A 6,950-nucleotide genomic window follows, 5' to 3' on the forward strand; every position below is an offset into this window, starting at 1 on the left:
CCCTAAGGTGTTGTGACCCTAGGGTGTTGTGAATCCTAGGTGTTGTGACCCCTAAAGTCTTGTTTTGTGACCCTAAGGTGTTGTGACCCCTAAAGTCTTGTTTTGTGACCCTAAGGTGTTGTGACCCTAGGGTGTTGTGACCCTAAGGTGTTGTGGCCCTAAGGTGTTGTGACCCTAGGGTGTTGTGAATCCTAGGTGTTGTGACCCTAAGGTGTTGTGACCTCTAAAGTCTTGATTTGTGAACCTAAGGTGTTGTGACCCTAAAGTGTTTTGTTCTAAATCTAAAGTGTTATGTTGTGACCCTAAAGTTTTGTGTTGTGACCCTAAAGTCTTGTGTTGTGACCCTAAGGTGTTGTGACCCCTAAAGTCTTGTTTTGTGACCCTAAGGTGTTGTGACCCCTAAAGTCTTGTTTTGTGACCCTAAGGTGTTGTGACCCCTAAAGTCTTGTTTTGTGACCCTAAGGTGTTGTGACCCCTAAAGTCTTGTTTTGTGACCCTAAGGTGTTGTGACCCCTAGGTGTTGTGACCCTAAAGTGTTTTGTTCTAACACTAAAGTGTTATGTTGTGACCCTAAAGTTTTGTGTTGTGACCCTAAAGTGTTGTGTCCCTAAAGTGTTGCGTTGTGACCCTAAGGTGTTGTGTTAAGAATCTTAAGTGTTGTAAATCTAAAGTGGTGTCTTGTGACCCTAAAGTGTTGTGAATCCTATGTGTTGTGACCCTACAGTGTTGTTTTGTGACCTTAAGGTGTTGTGTTAAGAATCTTAAGTGTTGTGACCGTTAAGTCTTGTGTTGTGACCCTAAAGTGTTTTGACCCGAAGGTGTTGTAACCCAAAAGTGCTGTGTTGTGACCCTACAGTCTTGTGTTGTGACCCTAAAGTGTTTTGACCCAAGAATGTTGCTCAGTGGCCTTTGGTGTTGTGACCCCTAAAGTGTTGTGTTGTGACCCATAAAGTGTTGTGTTGTTACCATAAGGTATTTTGTTAAGAATCTTAAGTGTTGTGAATTCTATAGTGTTGTCTTGTGACCCTAAGGTGTTTTGTTGTAAATCTAAAGTGTTATGTTGTGACCCTAAATTGTTGTCTGCTGACAGTAAATTGTTGTGACCCTGAAGTGTTGCTTTGTGAACCTAATGTGTCGTGACCCTAAAGTTTTGTGTTGTGACCCTAAAGTGTTGCGTTTTGACCCTAGAGTGTTGTGACCCTAAAGTGTTGCGTTTTGACCCCAAGGTGTTGTGACCCTAAAGTGTTGTGTTGTGAACTCAAATTGTTCTGTTTTGACCCTTCAGGCCCACCGTCCAAACTTATTAAAAAGTAAAAATTCTATGTATTGAAGTACTTTCCCTAAATTTGTAAAGTAGTATCTCAAGAATGTTAAATCAGGAGAACAGGTTATAAAACCATTTTTAGAAGATTAAATAGTGCTGCATCTTTGTCTCTTCTGGGCACACACACACTCACACACAAGGCTTTTCCAAAACAACATGAGAAGTGGATCGTATTTTTATAGTGCATCAATCACTCTGGCACATTAATGTGTCAAGAAGGCACGAGCCGGCCGCGCACAGCCTCAGAAAAGTCTCTGCAAGCCCAGGCTTCAGTTGAAGTCATTTACAAACGAATGGAAGGACTCCAGGAGGTGTCGGGAGACCGACCAACACCCTGAAGGCCCGCTGGCACATCTCCTGTAGAAAGGTGCCGGTACCGTTTGTTTGTGGCTTGTTCTTTGGGTTTAGAGTGCAATGAAGCGCTCAACGACAGAAACAGATGGAAAACAGACGTGCAGGGACGGGCGGTGTAGAAAGTTTTTATTTTTATTCTTCAGGGCTGGTAGTAATATTATCAACACATGCATTGTGTTTCAGAAAGTTTGCAAAATGTTTTGGACAACATAAGCGTTCTATAATCACTGTTGTTTCCTGACTTCTCCCTGGACACGCTTCACTTATTTTTCATTTTCTGGCATTAATATCAAGTGTCACTAGCTTCACCCTTAAAGTCTAAACATTTACTTTCAAAGAAATCCTGACAGACTTTTCTATCCTGTCTAGGATACACTGGACCATCACAGTCTTTGCCGCCACATACCAGGCAGCCAGGATCCAAACCGTCTTCCTTTGAAAACCTATCATTAAATGTATTTGAGGAAGCCAAGTGGGGTTTATTTTGACCATTCAGCCTCAGAAATGACTCCAGTCAAACTATTCCTTCATGGGTGGAGAAACAAAACAATATGGATGCCAGGCTTTGCATGCCGACACAGTGCGGGAGTAAAAAGATGGACGTTACACGTGGTCACGGATGTTTTTGTTGAGCCAATCTGAAGACAGCTTCAATTTGGTGGTAACCACCATTTTAGCCAAATATCCAGTTATGAAGCCCCGGCCTTTCCTGAAACGGGCAGATAGGTGGAACGAATGTTACCGATGGTTGTTTGAACTGACTCAATGAGCTGACGTAAGCTGGGGGTTTTACCTAAAAACCACAGTCTGTGTCACTGCAATTCTGAGGTCAGATGTTGTATAACATCCTGAGGGCGGAAAATTTATGAACAGCACAGATCTCATGAATGTTTGATTTAGCCGCAATTTGATAGCATTTATCTGGCTTTCATAAAGTTGGAGCATTTTGACTTGCTTCTTTATTAACCCACCTAGTGTTGACTTGATAAACTTTGGGTTTTATCCATTGACTGTATATAGAGAACTAGACTGAACAAGTGTGACGTCACCATTGACATATTCACTGGACAAAGCGAGGTGTTGACGTCACCCACAGAAAATGCCTTACCTCATCTCTCGTGAAATCAGGCCAAATCCGTCACCATGGTTTCAGGGCACGGTCATTCTGAAACCCGTCGACAGCCATTAGTCCGAGTCGGTCTGAGCCACGTTTTTAGAGGAGCTACAGTCGCCAATAGTGAGTGAGCTTGTTCCGACTTGTTCGAAGTCCACAACCCTACCACTGAGGGCGGCTTGGGAGAATCTGTCAATCAAATGCTGGAGGTGGAGCCAGCGGGTACCGCATGCTTTTTCTGAGACATCTTATTGGCCAGTTTAGAAGTCGCTACGGTTGGCGATGGTGGCTTAGCTCGCTACACTAGCCAGCTGCCCAGTGGACAGCATAGCGTGCTAGCGAGCTCCACTATAGCATCCTAGCGAGCTCCACTGTAGCATGCTAGCTAGGTCCACTGTAGCATACTAGTGAGCTCCACTCTAGCGAGCTCCACTGTAGCATCCTAGTGAGCTCCACTGTAGCATGCTAGCTAGGTCCACTGTAGCATACTAGTGAGCTCCACTCTAGCGAGCTCGACTGTAGCATCCTAGTGAGCTCCACTGTAGCATGCTAGCTAGGTCCACTGTAGCATACTAGTGAGCTCCACTCTAGCGAGCTCCTCTTTAGCACGCTAGTGAGCACCCCTATAGTGAGCTAGTAAGCTCTGCTCTTGCATTCTTGTGAGCTCCACTGTAGCTTGCAAGTGAGCTCCACTGTAGCATGCTAACGAGGTCCAATGTAGCATGCTAGTGAGCTACACTGTAGCATGCTAGTAAGCTCCACTGTAACATGCTAACGAGGTCCAATGTAGCATGCTAGTGAGCTACACTGTAGCATGCTAGTGAGCTCCACTGTAACATGCTAGCATGCTAGTGAGCTCTGCTGTAGTGAGCTAGCAAGCTCCGCTTTAGCACTCTAGTGAGCACCGCTGTAGGGAGCTCCACTGTAGCATGCTATTGAGGTCCACTGGAGCACGTTAGTGAGCTCCATTGTACCATGTTAGCATGCTCCCCTGTAACATGCTAGAGAGCTCCACTGTAGCATGCTAGCATGCTCCATTGCAGCATGCTAGCGAGCTCCTCAACAGCAATCTAGCAAGCTTCGCTGTATTAAGCTAGCAAGCACTGCTGTATTCCATGGACATCATCCATGGAAAATGACTTCCCTCCAGTTCCAACCAAATTAAGTCAATTCAGGCACCATTTTCCTGCGAAATGTCTCCTGCCATGTTGGACTTCAGTAAAGGTATCATTGGTCCGTGTCTGTCTTAGTCTTCATATGTTTCTATGGTAACCACTTACCAATAAGTGGTGAGTATGTTAGAAGGCCACACCACTTCCAGTGATAATTTGTCAAATGTTTCGAATGTTCGAAGCGAGACCCCCTACTTTTATGGAGGCACCTGATTGGTCAGTTTATAAAATGAATATCTGGTGCTACAGCAAAAATATTATAAAAAAACAATAGAATTATTAAGAACATGTTTAAAAAAAAGGAATCAGAGCACAAGGTCAATGGGATTTTGGCTTTTTGGAGCCAGTAGGGTACTTCATATTTGGAACACGTGGGGTAATTCAGTCCAGTTTTCATAACAGTCAATGATCTTATCCTAACTTGAATCTGTAGTCTCAAGAGGGGTCTTGGTCTCCCTGTGCCAGTCCCCAGCCTAGAAAAATAAAGGGTTGAGTCATCCAGTGTAAAATGTCTGCCAAAACTGAAGGTGTGGATCAGTGAAAGCTGGTTCCCTGTGGCAACCCCTAAAGGGATGTGCCGACAGGTACATAGCAACTGTATTGAGTCAATAGTTATTGTGTATGCTTATATAGGAAGAGGCCCAGAGGCAATGTGGGGTTCAATGTCTTGCCCAAGGACACTTTGACACATGGACAAGACGGGAATCAAACCTGTAATCTTCCTGTCAGAGGTCAACCCCCCTACCACTACACCACAGCCACCCCAGAACCTAAAATATATTTTAATGAGGAGGACAGTCCAAACTTTCAAAGGGCAACATCTTCCCTTTTTGACTGAACTTTAGAGGTTGAATTATGTATAAATACAAACAACAAATCCCTTAAGCTTTATAACTCCTGGAACTTTCCACCAATGTTGCAGAAGTCTACCACATTGCTTGTTTTCTATCCTGCTCATTGATGATTGATTCAGATGATATCAGGAACTGACTGAACACATCTGACCCAGACAGTCAGCAATGAAAAGGTTAGGTATCTTTGTCGTAGGCTTATTTTCTTTTTTTTTTTTAAACATGCTGCAATGAGGTTTTTAAAAGTCCTTGGACAGACGTAAAGGTTTGTGGATGTGAAAAATCTCCAAGCTGGAATTGTTTGGCAGAAACCCCCCCAGAAAAGCCATTTAGTCAAGGTTTCCATTGCATACCATAACTCAGCAGCTACTTTGCTTTTTCACCACAGAGAGAATTCCTTTAACGTGTTGGGGTCACATTTTTATTACACTGGCGCCTTTTAAAACATGCCCTGACAAAGAGTAGAGCCCACCAAACGTCCCTGTTTCCGCGTGGAACACAATGGCTTGTTTATATACATCTGGACTGCTTGTTTATCAGCTCGTCTGTCCGAGACAAATGCCATCACTTCTACAGGGATGGAAATGGGACGCTTTGCTGCTGGTTTACAGCTTGTTTCTTCAAAGTTCAAGGACAGCAATGAAACAATGGCTTTGGTTTTATTGGTTTCAGCCTGACGGTCGAGGGATTTCATGGATGCTGACATTTTTATGGACTTTGGAGGATCCAGAGAAATATTTGGGGCAAAACCTCATGCAAAGTTGATAACAGTTTTCACAGAAAAAAAATTATAATTTGCTCTATTTTTATCAATAAAAGTAGATTTAAAGAGTAAGTTTAATAAGATGACACCCAGACATCATTAGCTAGACATTGGAGTCCTTGACTGGAACCAAAAGTTCACATTCTGCTGTCAAAGGCCCCCCCGCCATTTCTCTTTTTCTATCAGAAAAGACTAATTTAACTGGGGACACTAACAGTCACAAGCTTTTTACTTTTTAAAGCTATAGACCTTTATCACCGGAGATGTCTCTGTCAAAACCTACTTTGTCCTTGGACATACCCTAAACTCTTTATGCAATCAACGTGAATCAGCAAAAAAAAAAGCATAAAAAACACGTAAAAGTGGCTTTTCACTGATATGTGACATACAACAATACTAATGCAAAGTGTTGCATTGTGGCACAAAGCCACTTTGATCCGCAACAGAATAAGCCAGGGTTCTCAAACTCAGTTTACCTTGAGGCCACTGACGGCAAAGTCTGGCTAATGGCCCAGTTACAATGTTGGCGATTTGTGTAGGATTATGGCCCAGTCACAAATCAGTTGTTTTTGCCTCGGCGATGGGTAAAACCTGGGAAATTTAAACAAAATCTTGAGACAGATGTCACGATTTTGCACCCGTCGGAGGCGCTCTCCAGACGCCTGCGGCGTGTCGCAGATTTTTTAGGCATCGCCACACCCGTCGCGGTCCCCAACTTTGAACTTAAAATTTTACGATTGCTCGCAAGATTTTACACCCATTTTGGAAATCCCAGACACAATCTCCAATGACCTACGATACCCTCCAAATGCTTCGGAGGCGATCGGAGACGATATCTGCGAGCGTCTTTTATTTTAATTTCTCCCCCCTGGTCTCTGGCTGCCTGTTTTGCCCTTCCCCTGCCTCCTCCCCTTGGTCCTCCCGTCGTCGGAGACGATCACAGAAAGCGTACGAATCGTCGCAGGGCGCCTCCTATTCAGTCTGAGGACGCCGCCGACGGGTGCAAAATCGTGAGATCTCTCTCAAGATTTTGTTCAAATTTCCCAGGCTTTGTGACTGGGCCATAAGGCTGGGCAGTATGGGGTTCCATTTGTGCCAAAATATGTTTTTTGGTCCCTTGTCTATATCTTTGGTCCATTGTTTATATCTTTGGTCTATTGTCTATATCTTTGGTCCATTGTCTATATCTTTGGTCCATTGTCTATATCTTTGGTCCATTGTTTATATCTTTGGTCCATTGTTTATATCTTTGGTCCATTGTTTATATCTTTGGTCCATTGTCTATATCTTTGGTCCATTGTTTATATCTTTGGTCCATTGTTTATATCTTTGGTCTATTGTCTATGTCTTTGGTCCATTGTCTATATCTTTG

Source organism: Oryzias melastigma, linkage group LG2 (assembly GCF_002922805.2).
Source record: "Oryzias melastigma strain HK-1 linkage group LG2, ASM292280v2, whole genome shotgun sequence".
Taxonomy (NCBI): domain Eukaryota; kingdom Metazoa; phylum Chordata; class Actinopteri; order Beloniformes; family Adrianichthyidae; genus Oryzias; species Oryzias melastigma.